This window comes from Hyperolius riggenbachi, chromosome 7 (assembly GCF_040937935.1).
Source record: "Hyperolius riggenbachi isolate aHypRig1 chromosome 7, aHypRig1.pri, whole genome shotgun sequence".
Lineage (NCBI taxonomy): Eukaryota > Metazoa > Chordata > Amphibia > Anura > Hyperoliidae > Hyperolius > Hyperolius riggenbachi.
This window is the reverse complement of record NC_090652.1, coordinates 16,884,149-16,899,451: the sequence shown is the minus strand read 5'-3', so window position 1 is coordinate 16,899,451 and position 15,303 is coordinate 16,884,149. Positions and strand designations below refer to the sequence as shown.

Sequence of the window (15,303 nt, the reverse complement as noted above, 5' to 3'; positions counted from 1 at the left end):
GAAGGAGCTGAGGAGGAGGGCGGAGATGTGTCTCTAAGCAGTGTTCTCCCCAGGGCCATTTAGGTGGGCGGGCCACCCGGCTGTTTTGAAACACCGCCCAGGTGCTGGATCGCTTGTCCTGTGCTCATATTTGTACTGGGAAACGTACAAATGAACATCCTGCCCGTGGGACTTTGCACCGATTTAGTTCCCATTCTGCCCGCTGGGTGATGTGTTGTACCAGAGCCACCAATCCTGCCGCCCTATCTTTTGTATGCGCTGTTGGTGGGGGATGTCGAGCGTTGTAGGCTCTTCTCCATTCTCACTAATGCAGAGCTGAGTCTGGGAACTACATCTCCCAGCATACTCTGCGCTGCAAACTCTTTCCTCCCTAGGCGTCAGCTTCAAGTTTCTCTCCTCTCTCTCTCTACACCTCCCCCCTCCTTCCGAGAAGTCCTGCAGCTTCATAACAAACAAGTATGGCTAGTTCTGGAGAAGGTGGGGAAGGGGAGCACAGCAACAGTAGTCTTGCAGCTGGATTTTCTAACTCAGAGCTGGAAACTTTGCTGTGCGGCTTCTTGCTGGACCCCCGTTGCTCTGTCCAGCGGGCAAACCCCAGAGGTGAGTGACTGCATGTTGTATTACAGAGGAGTGATCACTATGATCTGTAAGCTGCAGCAGTTCAGGTTGCCTGTGCTGGGAACAGGCTGCAGGGAGGTAACAAAGTTGACTGCTGATCATTAGAGAAGCATGTGTTGTGGGCGCTATGTCAGTATTGCTGGTCACTATAGAAGCATGTGTTGTGGGCGCTATGTCAGTACTGCTGGTCATTAGAGAAGCATGTGTTGTGGGTGCTATGTCAGTACTGCTGGTCATTATAGAAGCATGTGTTGTGGGTGCTATGTCAGTACTGCTGGTCATTATAGAAGCATGTGTTGTGGGTGCAATGTCAGTACTGCTGGTCGTTAGAGAAGCATGTGTTGTGGGTGCTATGTCAGTACTGCTGGTCATAGAAGCATGTGTTGTGGGTGCTATGTCAGTACTGCTGGTCATTAGAGAAGCATGTGCTGTGGGTGCTATGTCAGTACAGCTGGTCATTATAGAAGCATGTGCTGTGGGTGCTATGTCAGTACTGCTGGTCATTAGAGAAGCATGTGTTGTGGGTGCTATGTCAGTACTGCTGGTCGTTAGAGAAGCATGTGTTGTGGGTGCTATGTCAGTACTGCTGGTCATTAGAGAAGCATGTGTTGTGGGTGCTATGTCAGTACTGCTGATCATTAGAGAAGCATGTGTTGTGGGTGCTATGTCAGTACTGCTGGTCACTAGAGAAGCATGTGTTGTGGGTGCTATGTCAGTACTGCTGGTCATTATAGAAGCATGTGTTGTGGGTGCTATGTCAGTACTGCTGGTCATTAGAGATGCATGTGTTGTGGGTGCTATGTCAGTACTTTTGGTCATTAGAGAAGCATGTGTTGTGGGTGCTATGTCAGTACTGCTGGTCGTTAGAGAAGCATGTGTTGTGGGTGCTATGTCAGTACTGCTGGTCATTATAGAAGCATGTGTTGTGGGTGCTATGTCAGTACTGCTGGTCATTATAGAAGCATGTGTTGTGGGTGCTATGTCAGTACTGCTGGTCATTAGAGAAGCATGTGTTGTGGGTGCTATGTCAGTACTGCTGGTCGTTAGAGAAGCATGTGTTGTGGGTGCTATGTCAGTACTGCTGGTCATTAGAGAAGCATGTGTTGTGGGTGCAATGTCAGTACTGCTGGTCATTATAGAAGCATGTGTTGTGGGCGCTATGTCAGTACTGCTGGTCATTATAGAAGCATGTGTTGTGGGTGCTATGTCAGTACTGCTGGTCATTAGAGAAGCATGTGTTGTGGGTGCTATGTCAGTACTGCTGGTCATTATAGAAGCATGTGCTGTGGGTGCTATGTCAGTACTGCTGGTCATTAGAGAAGCATGTGTTGTGGGTGCTATGTCAGTACTGCTGGTCATTATATAAGCATGTGTTGTGGGCGCTATGTCAGTACTGCTGGTCATTAGAGAAGCATGTGTTGTGGGTGCTATGTCAGTACTGCTGGTCATTATAGAAGCAGATGTTGTGGGTGCTATGTCAGTACTGCTGGTCATTAGAGAAGCATGTGTTGTGGGCGCTATGTCAGTACTGCTGGTCATTAGAGAAGCATGTGTTGTGGGTGCTATGTCAGTACTGCTGGTCATTAGAGAAGCATGTGTTGTGGGTGCTATGTCAGTACTGCTGGTCATTAGAGAAGCATGTGTTGTGGGTGCTATGTCAGTACTGCTGGTCATTAGAGAAGCATGTGTTGTGGGTGCTATGTCAGTACTGCTGGTCATTAGAGAAGCATGTGTTGTGGATGCTATGTCAGTACTGCTGGTCATTAGAGAAGCATGTGTTGTGGGTGCTATGTCAGTACTGCTGGTCATTAGAGAAGCATGTGTTGTGGGTGCTATGTCAGTACTGCTGGTCATTAGAGAAGCATGTGTTGTGGGTGCTATGTCAGTACTGCTGGTCATTAGAGAAGCATGTGTTGTGGATGCTATGTCAGTACTGCTGGTCATTAGAGAAGCATGTGTTGTGGGCGCTATGTCAGTACTGCTGGTCATAGAAGCATGTGTTTTGGGTGCTATGTCAGTACTGCTGGTCATTAGAGAAGCATGTGTTGTGGGTGCTATGTCAGTACTGCTGGTCATTAGAGAAGCATGTGTTGTGGGTGCTATGTCAGTACTGCTGGTCATTAGAGAAGCATGTGTTGTGGGTGCTATGTCAGTACTGCTGGTCATTAGAGAAGCATGTGTTGTGGGTGCTATGTCAGTACTGCTGGTCATTAGAGAAGCATATGTTGTGGGTGCTATGTCAGTACTGCTGGTCATTATAGAAGCATGTGTTGTGGGTGCTATGTCAGTACTGCTGGTCATTAGAGAAGCATGTGTTGTGGGTGCTATGTCAGTACTGCTGATCATTATAGGAGCATGTGTTGTGGGTGCTATGTCAGTACTGCTGGTCATTATAGAAGCATGTGTTGTGGGCGCTATGTCAGTACTGCTGGTCATTAGAGAAGCATGTGTTGTGGGTGCTATGTCAGTACTGCTGGACATTATAGAAGCATGTGTTGTGGGCGCTATGTCAGTACTGCTGGTCATTATAGAAGCATGTGTTGTGGGTGCTATGTCAGTACTGCTGGTCATTATAGAAGCATGTGTTGTGGGCGCTATGTCAGTACTGCTGGTCATTAGAGAAGCATGTGTTGTGGGTGCTATGTCAGTACTGCTGGACATTATAGAAGCATGTGTTGTGGGCGCTATGTCAGTACTGCTGGTCATTAGAGAAGCATGTGTTGTGGGTGCTATGTCAGTACTGCTGGTCATTAGAGAAGCATGTGTCGTGGGTGCTATGTCAGTACTGCTGGACATTATAGGAGAATGTGTTGTGGGTGCTATGTCAGTACTGCTGGTCATTATAGAAGCATGTGTTGTGGGCGCTATGTCAGTACTGCTGGTCATTAGAGAAGCTTGTGTTGTGGGTGCTATGTCAGTACTGCTGGTCATTAGAGAAGCATGTGTTGTGGGTGCTATGTCAGTACTGCTGGTCATTAGAGAAGCTTGTGTTGTGGGTGCTATGTCAGTACTGCGGATCATTAGAGAAGCATGTGTTGTGGGTGCTATGTCAGTACTGCTGGTCATTAGAGAAGCATGTGTTGTGGGTGCTATGTCAGTACTGCTGGTCATTAGAGAAGCATGTGTTGTGGGTGCTATGTCAGTACTGCTGGTCATTAGAGAAGCATGTGTCGTGGGTGCTATGTCAGTACTGCTGGTCATTATAGGAGAATGTGTTGTGGGTGCTATGTCAGTACTGCTGGTCATTAGAGAAGCATGTGTTGTGGGTGCTATGTCAGTACTGCTGGTCATTATAGAAGCATGTGTTGTGGGTGCTATGTCAGTACTGCTGGTCATTAGAGAAGCATGTGTTGTGGGTGCTATGTCAGTACTGCTGGTCATTATAGAAGCATGTGTTGTGGGTGCTATGTCAGTACTGCTGGTCATTAGAGAAGCATGTGTTGTGGGTGCTATGTCAGTACTGCTGGTCATTAGAGAAGCATGTGTTGTGGGTGCTATGTCAGTACTGCTGGTCATTAGAGAAGCATGTGTTGTGGATGCTATGTCAGTACTGCTGGTCATTAGAGAAGCATGTGTTGTGGGTGCTATGTCAGTACTGCTGGTCATTAGAGAAGCATGTGTTGTGGGTGCTATGTCAGTACTGCTGGTCATTAGAGAAGCATGTGTTGTGGGTGCTATGTCAGTACTGCTGGTCATTAGAGAAGCATGTGTTGTGGATGCTATGTCAGTACTGCTGGTCATTAGAGAAGCATGTGTTGTGGGCGCTATGTCAGTACTGCTGGTCATAGAAGCATGTGTTTTGGGTGCTATGTCAGTACTGCTGGTCATTAGAGAAGCATGTGTTGTGGGTGCTATGTCAGTACTGCTGGTCATTAGAGAAGCATGTGTTGTGGGTGCTATGTCAGTACTGCTGGTCATTAGAGAAGCATGTGTTGTGGGTGCTATGTCAGTACTGCTGGTCATTAGAGAAGCATGTGTTGTGGGTGCTATGTCAGTACTGCTGGTCATTAGAGAAGCATATGTTGTGGGTGCTATGTCAGTACTGCTGGTCATTATAGAAGCATGTGTTGTGGGTGCTATGTCAGTACTGCTGGTCATTAGAGAAGCATGTGTTGTGGGTGCTATGTCAGTACTGCTGATCATTATAGGAGCATGTGTTGTGGGTGCTATGTCAGTACTGCTGGTCATTATAGAAGCATGTGTTGTGGGCGCTATGTCAGTACTGCTGGTCATTAGAGAAGCATGTGTTGTGGGTGCTATGTCAGTACTGCTGGACATTATAGAAGCATGTGTTGTGGGCGCTATGTCAGTACTGCTGGTCATTATAGAAGCATGTGTTGTGGGTGCTATGTCAGTACTGCTGGTCATTATAGAAGCATGTGTTGTGGGCGCTATGTCAGTACTGCTGGTCATTAGAGAAGCATGTGTTGTGGGTGCTATGTCAGTACTGCTGGACATTATAGAAGCATGTGTTGTGGGCGCTATGTCAGTACTGCTGGTCATTAGAGAAGCATGTGTTGTGGGTGCTATGTCAGTACTGCTGGTCATTAGAGAAGCATGTGTCGTGGGTGCTATGTCAGTACTGCTGGACATTATAGGAGAATGTGTTGTGGGTGCTATGTCAGTACTGCTGGTCATTATAGAAGCATGTGTTGTGGGCGCTATGTCAGTACTGCTGGTCATTAGAGAAGCTTGTGTTGTGGGTGCTATGTCAGTACTGCTGGTCATTAGAGAAGCATGTGTTGTGGGTGCTATGTCAGTACTGCTGGTCATTAGAGAAGCTTGTGTTGTGGGTGCTATGTCAGTACTGCGGATCATTAGAGAAGCATGTGTTGTGGGTGCTATGTCAGTACTGCTGGTCATTAGAGAAGCATGTGTTGTGGGTGCTATGTCAGTACTGCTGGTCATTAGAGAAGCATGTGTTGTGGGTGCTATGTCAGTACTGCTGGTCATTAGAGAAGCATGTGTCGTGGGTGCTATGTCAGTACTGCTGGTCATTATAGGAGAATGTGTTGTGGGTGCTATGTCAGTACTGCTGGTCATTAGAGAAGCATGTGTTGTGGGTGCTATGTCAGTACTGCTGGTCATTATAGAAGCATGTGTTGTGGGTGCTATGTCAGTACTGCTGGTCATTAGAGAAGCATGTGTTGTGGGTGCTATGTCAGTACTGCTGGTCATTATAGAAGCATGTGTTGTGGGTGCTATGTCAGTACTGCTGGTCATTAGAGAAGCATGTGTTGTGGGTGCTATGTCAGTACTGCTGGTCATTATAGAAGCATGTGTTGTGGGTGCTATGTCAGTACTGCTGGTCATTAGAGAAGCATGTGTTGTGGGTGCTATGTCAGTACTGCGGATCATTAGAGAAGCATGTGTTGTGGGTGCTATGTCAGTACTGCTGGTCATTAGAGGAGCATGTGTTGTGGGCGCTATGTCAGTACTGCTGGTCATTAGAGAAGCATGTGTTGTGGGTGCTATGTCAGTACTGCGGATCATTAGAGAAGCATGTGTTGTGGGTGCTATGTCAGTACTGCTGGTCATTAGAGAAGCATGTGTTGTGGGTGCTATGTCAGTACTGCTGGTCATTAGAGAAGCATGTGTTGTGGGTGCTATGTCAGTACTGCGGATCATTAGAGAAGCATGTGTTGTGGGTGCTATGTCAGTACTGCTGGTCATTAGAGAAGCATGTGTTGTGGGTGCTATGTCAGTACTGCTGGTCATTAGAGAAGCATGTGTTGTGGGTGCTATGTCAGTACTGCTGGTCATTAGAGAAGCATGTGTTGTGGGTGCTATGTCAGTACTGCTGGTCATAGAAGCATGTGTTGTGGGAGCTATGTCAGTACTGCTGGTCATTAGAGAAGCATGTGTTGTGGGTGCTATGTCAGTACTGCTGGTCATTATAGAAGCATGTGTTGTGGGTGCTATGTCAGTACTGCTGGTCATTAGAGGAGCATGTGTTGTGGGCGCTATGTCAGTACTGCTGGTCATTAGAGAAGCATGTGTTGTGGGTGCTATGTCAGTACTGCGGATCATTAGAGAAGCATGTGTTGTGGGTGCTATGTCAGTACTGCTGGTCATTAGAGAAGCATGTGTTGTGGGTGCTATGTCAGTACTGCTGGTCATAGAAGCATGTGTTGTGGGTGCTATGTCAGTACTGTGGATCATTAGAGAAGCATGTGTTGTGGGTGCTATGTCAGTACTGCTGGTCATTAGAGAAGCATGTGTTGTGGGTACTATGTCAGTACTGCTGGTCATTATAGGAGCATGTGTTGTGGGTGCTATGTCAGTACTGCTGGTCATTAGAGAAGCATGTGTTGTGGGTGCTATGTCAGTACTGCTGGTCATTATAGAAGCATATGTTGTGGGTGCTATGTCAGTACTGCTGGTCATTAGAGAAGCATGTGTTGTGGGTGCTATGTCAGTACTGCTGGTCATTATAGAAGCATGTGTTGTGGGTGCTATGTCAGTACTGCTGGTCATTATAGAAGCATGTGTTGTGGGTGCTATGTCAGTACTGCTGGCCATTAGAGAAGCATGTGTTGTGGGTGCTATGTCAGTACTGCTGGTCATTATAGAAGCAGATGTTGTGGGTGCTATGTCAGTACTGCTGGTCATTATAGAAGCATGTGTTGTGGGTGCTATGTCAGTACTGCTGGTCATTATAGAAGCATGTGTTGTGGGTGCTATGTCAGTACTGCTGGCCATTAGAGAAGCATGTGTTGTGGGTGCTATGTCAGTACTGCTGGTCATTATAGGAGCATGTGTTGTGGGTGCTATGTCAGTACTGCTGGTCATTAGAGAAGCATGTGTTGTGGGCGCTATGTCAGTACTGCTGGTCATTAGAGAAGCATGTGTTGTGGGTGCTATGTCAGTACTGCTGGTCATTAGAGAAGCATGTGTTGTGGGTGCTATGTCAGTACTGCTGGTCATTAGAGAAGCATGTGTTGTGGGTGCTATGTCAGTACTGCTGGTCATTAGAGAAGCATGTGTTGTGGGTGCTATGTCAGTACTGCTGGTCATTATAGAAGCATATGTTGTGGGTGCTATGTCAGTACTGCTGGTCATTAGAGAAGCATGTGTTGTGGGTGCTATGTCAGTACTGCTGGTCATTATAGAAGCATGTGTTGTGGGTGCTATGTCAGTACTGCTGGTCATTATAGAAGCATGTGTTGTGGGTGCTATGTCAGTACTGCTGGCCATTAGAGAAGCATGTGTTGTGGGTGCTATGTCAGTACTGCTGGTCATTATAGAAGCAGATGTTGTGGGTGCTATGTCAGTACTGCTGGTCATTATAGAAGCATGTGTTGTGGGTGCTATGTCAGTACTGCTGGTCATTATAGAAGCATGTGTTGTGGGTGCTATGTCAGTACTGCTGGCCATTAGAGAAGCATGTGTTGTGGGTGCTATGTCAGTACTGCTGGTCATTATAGGAGCATGTGTTGTGGGTGCTATGTCAGTACTGCTGGTCATTAGAGAAGCATGTGTTGTGGGCGCTATGTCAGTACTGCTGGTCATTAGAGAAGCATGTGTTGTGGGTGCTATGTCAGTACTGCTGGTCATTAGAGAAGCATGTGTTGTGGGTGCTATGTCAGTACTGCTGGTCATTAGAGAAGCATGTGTTGTGGGTGCTATGTCAGTACTGCTGGTCATTAGAGAAGCATGTGTTGTGGGTGCTATGTCAGTACTGCTGGTCATTAGAGAAGCATGTGTTGTGGATGCTATGTCAGTACTGCTGGTCATTAGAGAAGCATGTGTTGTGGGCGCTATGTCAGTACTGCTGGTCATAGAAGCATGTGTTGTGGGTGCTATGTCAGTACTGCTGGTCATTAGAGAAGCATGTGTTGTGGGTGCTATGTCAGTACTGCTGGTCATTAGAGAAGCATGTGTTGTGGGTGCTATGTCAGTACTGCTGGTCATTAGAGAAGCATGTGTTGTGGGTGCTATGTCAGTACTGCTGGTCATTAGAGAAGCATGTGTTGTGGGTGCTATGTCAGTACTGCTGGTCATTAGAGAAGCATATGTTGTGGGTGCTATGTCAGTACTGCTGGTCATTATAGAAGCATGTGTTGTGGGTGCTATGTCAGTACTGCTGGTCATTAGAGAAGCATGTGTTGTGGGTGCTATGTCAGTACTGCTGATCATTATAGGAGCATGTGTTGTGGGTGCTATGTCAGTACTGCTGGTCATTATAGAAGCATGTGTTGTGGGCGCTATGTCAGTACTGCTGGTCATTAGAGAAGCATGTGTTGTGGGTGCTATGTCAGTACTGCTGGACATTATAGAAGCATGTGTTGTGGGCGCTATGTCAGTACTGCTGGTCATTATAGAAGCATGTGTTGTGGGTGCTATGTCAGTACTGCTGGTCATTATAGAAGCATGTGTTGTGGGCGCTATGTCAGTACTGCTGGTCATTAGAGAAGCATGTGTTGTGGGTGCTATGTCAGTACTGCTGGACATTATAGAAGCATGTGTTGTGGGCGCAATGTCAGTACTGCTGGTCATTAGAGAAGCATGTGTTGTGGGTGCTATGTCAGTACTGCTGGTCATTAGAGAAGCATGTGTCGTGGGTGCTATGTCAGTACTGCTGGTCATTATAGGAGAATGTGTTGTGGGTGCTATGTCAGTACTGCTGGTCATTATAGAAGCATGTGTTGTGGGCGCTATGTCAGTACTGCTGGTCATTAGAGAAGCTTGTGTTGTGGGTGCTATGTCAGTACTGCTGGTCATTAGAGAAGCATGTGTTGTGGGTGCTATGTCAGTACTGCTGGTCATTAGAGAAGCTTGTGTTGTGGGTGCTATGTCAGTACTGCGGATCATTAGAGAAGCATGTGTTGTGGGTGCTATGTCAGTACTGCTGGTCATTAGAGAAGCATGTGTTGTGGGTGCTATGTCAGTACTGCTGGTCATTAGAGAAGCATGTGTTGTGGGTGCTATGTCAGTACTGCTGGTCATTAGAGAAGCATGTGTCGTGGGTGCTATGTCAGTACTGCTGGTCATTATAGGAGAATGTGTTGTGGGTGCTATGTCAGTACTGCTGGTCATTAGAGAAGCATGTGTTGTGGGTGCTATGTCAGTACTGCTGGTCATTATAGAAGCATGTGTTGTGGGTGCTATGTCAGTACTGCTGGTCATTAGAGAAGCATGTGTTGTGGGTGCTATGTCAGTACTGCTGGTCATTATAGAAGCATGTGTTGTGGGTGCTATGTCAGTACTGCTGGTCATTATAGAAGCATGTGTTGTGGGTGCTATGTCAGTACTGCTGGTCATTAGAGAAGCATGTGTTGTGGGTGCTATGTCAGTACTGCTGGACATTATAGAAGCATGTGTTGTGGGCGCTATGTCAGTACTGCTGGTCATTAGAGAAGCATGTGTTGTGGGTGCTATGTCAGTACTGCTGGTCATTAGAGAAGCATGTGTCGTGGGTGCTATGTCAGTACTGCTGGTCATTATAGGAGAATGTGTTGTGGGTGCTATGTCAGTACTGCTGGTCATTATAGAAGCATGTGTTGTGGGCGCTATGTCAGTACTGCTGGTCATTAGAGAAGCTTGTGTTGTGGGTGCTATGTCAGTACTGCTGGTCATTAGAGAAGCATGTGTTGTGGGTGCTATGTCAGTACTGCTGGTCATTAGAGAAGCTTGTGTTGTGGGTGCTATGTCAGTACTGCGGATCATTAGAGAAGCATGTGTTGTGGGTGCTATGTCAGTACTGCTGGTCATTAGAGAAGCATGTGTTGTGGGTGCTATGTCAGTACTGCTGGTCATTAGAGAAGCATGTGTTGTGGGTGCTATGTCAGTACTGCTGGTCATTAGAGAAGCATGTGTCGTGGGTGCTATGTCAGTACTGCTGGTCATTATAGGAGAATGTGTTGTGGGTGCTATGTCAGTACTGCTGGTCATTAGAGAAGCATGTGTTGTGGGTGCTATGTCAGTACTGCTGGTCATTATAGAAGCATGTGTTGTGGGTGCTATGTCAGTACTGCTGGTCATTAGAGAAGCATGTGTTGTGGGTGCTATGTCAGTACTGCTGGTCATTATAGAAGCATGTGTTGTGGGTGCTATGTCAGTACTGCTGGTCATTATAGAAGCATGTGTTGTGGGTGCTATGTCAGTACTGCTGGTCATTAGAGAAGCATGTGTTGTGGGTGCTATGTCAGTACTGCGGATCATTAGAGAAGCATGTGTTGTGGGTGCTATGTCAGTACTGCTGGTCATTAGAGAAGCATGTGTTGTGGGTGCTATGTCAGTACTGCTGGTCATAGAAGCATGTGTTGTGGGTGCTATGTCAGTACTGCTGGTCATTAGAGAAGCATGTGTTGTGGGTGCTATGTCAGTACTGCTGGTCATTAGAGAAGCATGTGTTGTGGGTGCTATGTCAGTACTGCTGGTCATAGAAGCATGTGTTGTGGGAGCTATGTCAGTACTGCTGGTCATTAGAGAAGCATGTGTTGTGGGTGCTATGTCAGTACTGCTGGTCATTATAGAAGCATGTGTTGTGGGTGCTATGTCAGTACTGCTGGTCATTAGAGAAGCATGTGTTGTGGGCGCTATGTCAGTACTGCTGGTCATTAGAGAAGCATGTGTTGTGGGTGCTATGTCAGTACTGCGGATCATTAGAGAAGCATGTGTTGTGGGTGCTATGTCAGTACTGCTGGTCATTAGAGAAGCATGTGTTGTGGGTGCTATGTCAGTACTGCTGGTCATAGAAGCATGTGTTGTGGGTGCTATGTCAGTACTGTGGATCATTAGAGAAGCATGTGTTGTGGGTGCTATGTCAGTACTGCTGGTCATTAGAGAAGCATGTGTTGTGGGTACTATGTCAGTACTGCTGGTCATAGAAGCATGTGTTGTGGGTGCTATGTCAGTACTGCGGATCATTAGAGAAGCATGTGTTGTGGGTGCTATGTCAGTACTGCTGGTCATTATAGATGCATGTGTTGTGGGTGCTATGTCAGTACTGCTGGTCATAGAAGCATGTGTTGTGGGTGCTATGTCAGTACTGCTGGTCATTAGAGAAGTATGTGTTGTGGGTGCTATGTCAGTACTGCTGGTCATTAGAGAAGCATATGTTGTGGGTGCTATGTCAGTACTGCTGGTCATTATAGAAGCATGTGTTGTGGGTGCTATGTCAGTACTGCTGGTCATTAGAGAAGCATGTGTTGTGGGTGCTATGTCAGTACTGCTGGTCATTAGAGAAGCATGTGTTGTGGGTGCTATGTCAGTACTGCTGGTCATTATAGAAGCATGTGTTGTGGGCGCTATGTCAGTATTGCTGGTCATTAGAGAAGCATGTGTTGTGGGTGCTATGTCAGTACTGCTGGTCATTATAGAAGCATGTGTTGTGGGTGCTATGTCAGTACTGCTGGTCATTATAGGAGCATGTGTTGTGGGTGCTATGTCAGTACTGCTGGTCATTAGAGAAGCATGTGTTGTGGGTGCTATGTCAGTACTGCTGGTCATTAGAGAAGCATGTGTTGTGGGTGCTATGTCAGTACTGCTGGTCATTAGAGAAGCATGTGTTGTGGGTGCTATGTCAGTACTGCTGGTCATTATAGAAGCATGTGTTGTGGGTGCTATGTCAGTACTGCTGGTCATTAGAGAAGCATGTGTTGTGGGTGCTATGTCAGTACTGCTGGTCATTATAGAAGCATATGTTGTGGGTGCTATGTCAGTACTGCTGGTCATTAGAGAAGCATGTGTTGTGGGCGCTATGTCAGTACTGCTGGTCATTAGAGAAGCATGTGTTGTGGGTGCTATGTCAGTACTGCTGGTCATTATAGAAGCATATGTTGTGGGTGCTATGTCAGTATTGCTGGTCATTATAGAAGCATGTGTTGTGGGTGCTATGTCAGTACTGCTGGTCATTAGAGAAGCATGTGTTGTGGGTGCTATGTCAGTACTGCTGGTCATTAGAGAAGCATGTGTTGTGGGTGCTATGTCAGTACTGCTGGTCATTAGAGAAGCATGTGTTGTGGGTGCTATGTCAGTACTGCTGGTCATTATAGAAGCATGTGTTGTGGGTGCTATGTCGGTACTGCTGGTCATTATAGAAGCATGTGCTGTGGGTGCTATGTCAGTACTGCTGGTCATTATAGAAGCATGTGTTGTGGGTGCTATGTCAGTACTGCTGGTCATTATAGAAGCATGTGTTGTGGGTGCTATGTCAGTACTGCTGGTCATTATAGAAGCATGTGTTGTGGGTGCTATGTCAGTACTGCTGGTCATTATAGAAGCATGTGTTGTGGGCGCTATGTCAGTACTGCTGGTCATTATAGAAGCATGTGTTGTGGGTGCTATGTCAGTACTGCTGGTCATTAGAGAAGCATGTGTTGTGGGTGCTATGTCAGTACTGCTGGTCATTAGAGAAGCATGTGTTGTGGGTGCTATGTCAGTACTGCTGGTCATTAGAGAAGCATGTGTTGTGGGTGCTATGTCAGTACTGCTGGTCATTAGAGAAGCATGTGTTGTGGGTGCTATGTCAGTACTGCTGGTCATTAGAGAAGCATGTGTTGTGGGTGCTATGTCAGTACTGCTGGTCATTATAGAAGCATGTGTTGTGGGTGCAATGTCAGTACTGCTGGTCATTAGAGAAGCATGTGTTGTGGGTGCTATGTCAGTACTGCTGGTCATTAGAGAAGCATGTGTTGTGGGTGCTATGTCGGTACTGCTGGTCATTATAGAAGCATGTGCTGTGGGTGCTATGTCAGTACTGCTGGTCATTAGAGAAGCATGTGTTGTGGGTGCTATGTCAGTACTGCTGGTCATTAGAGAAGCATGTGTTGTGGGTGCTATGTCAGTACTGCTGGTCATTAGAGAAGCATGTGTTGTGGGTGCTATGTCAGTACTGCTGGTCATTAGAGAAGCATGTGTTGTGGGTGCTATGTCAGTACTGCTGGTCATTATAGATGCATGTGTTGTGGGTGCTATGTCAGTACTGCTGGTCATAGAAGCATGTGTTGTGGGTGCTATGTCAGTACTGCTGGTCATTAGAGAAGTATGTGTTGTGGGTGCTATGTCAGTACTGCTGGTCATTAGAGAAGCATATGTTGTGGGTGCTATGTCAGTACTGCTGGTCATTATAGAAGCATGTGTTGTGGGTGCTATGTCAGTACTGCTGGTCATTAGAGAAGCATGTGTTGTGGGTGCTATGTCAGTACTGCTGGTCATTAGAGAAGCATGTGTTGTGGGTGCTATGTCAGTACTGCTGGTCATTATAGAAGCATGTGTTGTGGGCGCTATGTCAGTATTGCTGGTCATTAGAGAAGCATGTGTTGTGGGTGCTATGTCAGTACTGCTGGTCATTATAGAAGCATGTGTTGTGGGTGCTATGTCAGTACTGCTGGTCATTATAGGAGCATGTGTTGTGGGTGCTATGTCAGTACTGCTGGTCATTAGAGAAGCATGTGTTGTGGGTGCTATGTCAGTACTGCTGGTCATTAGAGAAGCATGTGTTGTGGGTGCTATGTCAGTACTGCTGGTCATTAGAGAAGCATGTGTTGTGGGTGCTATGTCAGTACTGCTGGTCATTATAGAAGCATGTGTTGTGGGTGCTATGTCAGTACTGCTGGTCATTAGAGAAGCATGTGTTGTGGGTGCTATGTCAGTACTGCTGGTCATTATAGAAGCATATGTTGTGGGTGCTATGTCAGTACTGCTGGTCATTAGAGAAGCATGTGTTGTGGGCGCTATGTCAGTACTGCTGGTCATTAGAGAAGCATGTGTTGTGGGTGCTATGTCAGTACTGCTGGTCATTATAGAAGCATATGTTGTGGGTGCTATGTCAGTATTGCTGGTCATTATAGAAGCATGTGTTGTGGGTGCTATGTCAGTACTGCTGGTCATTAGAGAAGCATGTGTTGTGGGTGCTATGTCAGTACTGCTGGTCATTAGAGAAGCATGTGTTGTGGGTGCTATGTCAGTACTGCTGGTCATTAGAGAAGCATGTGTTGTGGGTGCTATGTCAGTACTGCTGGTCATTATAGAAGCATGTGTTGTGGGTGCTATGTCGGTACTGCTGGTCATTATAGAAGCATGTGCTGTGGGTGCTATGTCAGTACTGCTGGTCATTATAGAAGCATGTGTTGTGGGTGCTATGTCAGTACTGCTGGTCATTATAGAAGCATGTGTTGTGGGTGCTATGTCAGTACTGCTGGTCATTATAGAAGCATGTGTTGTGGGTGCTATGTCAGTACTGCTGGTCATTATAGAAGCATGTGTTGTGGGCGCTATGTCAGTACTGCTGGTCATTATAGAAGCATGTGTTGTGGGTGCTATGTCAGTACTGCTGGTCATTAGAGAAGCATGTGTTGTGGGTGCTATGTCAGTACTGCTGGTCATTAGAGAAGCATGTGTTGTGGGTGCTATGTCAGTACTGCTGGTCATTAGAGAAGCATGTGTTGTGGGTGCTATGTCAGTACTGCTGGTCATTAGAGAAGCATGTGTTGTGGGTGCTATGTCAGTACTGCTGGTCATTAGAGAAGCATGTGTTGTGGGTGCTATGTCAGTACTGCTGGTCATTATAGAAGCATGTGTTGTGGGTGCAATGTCAGTACTGCTGGTCATTAGAGAAGCATGTGTTGTGGGTGCTATGTCAGTACTGCTGGTCATTAGAGAAGCATGTGTTGTGGGTGCTATGTCGGTACTGCTGGTCATTATAGAAGCATGTGCTGTGGGTGCTATGTCAGTACTGCT

General features: G+C 46.5%; 1 pseudogene; it reads right to left on the bottom strand.

Moving 5' to 3' along the window:
* LOC137524112 (zinc finger protein 665-like) overlaps positions 1 to 15,303 on the bottom strand; it is a 79,719-nt pseudogene that overhangs the window by 13,684 nt on the left and 50,732 nt on the right.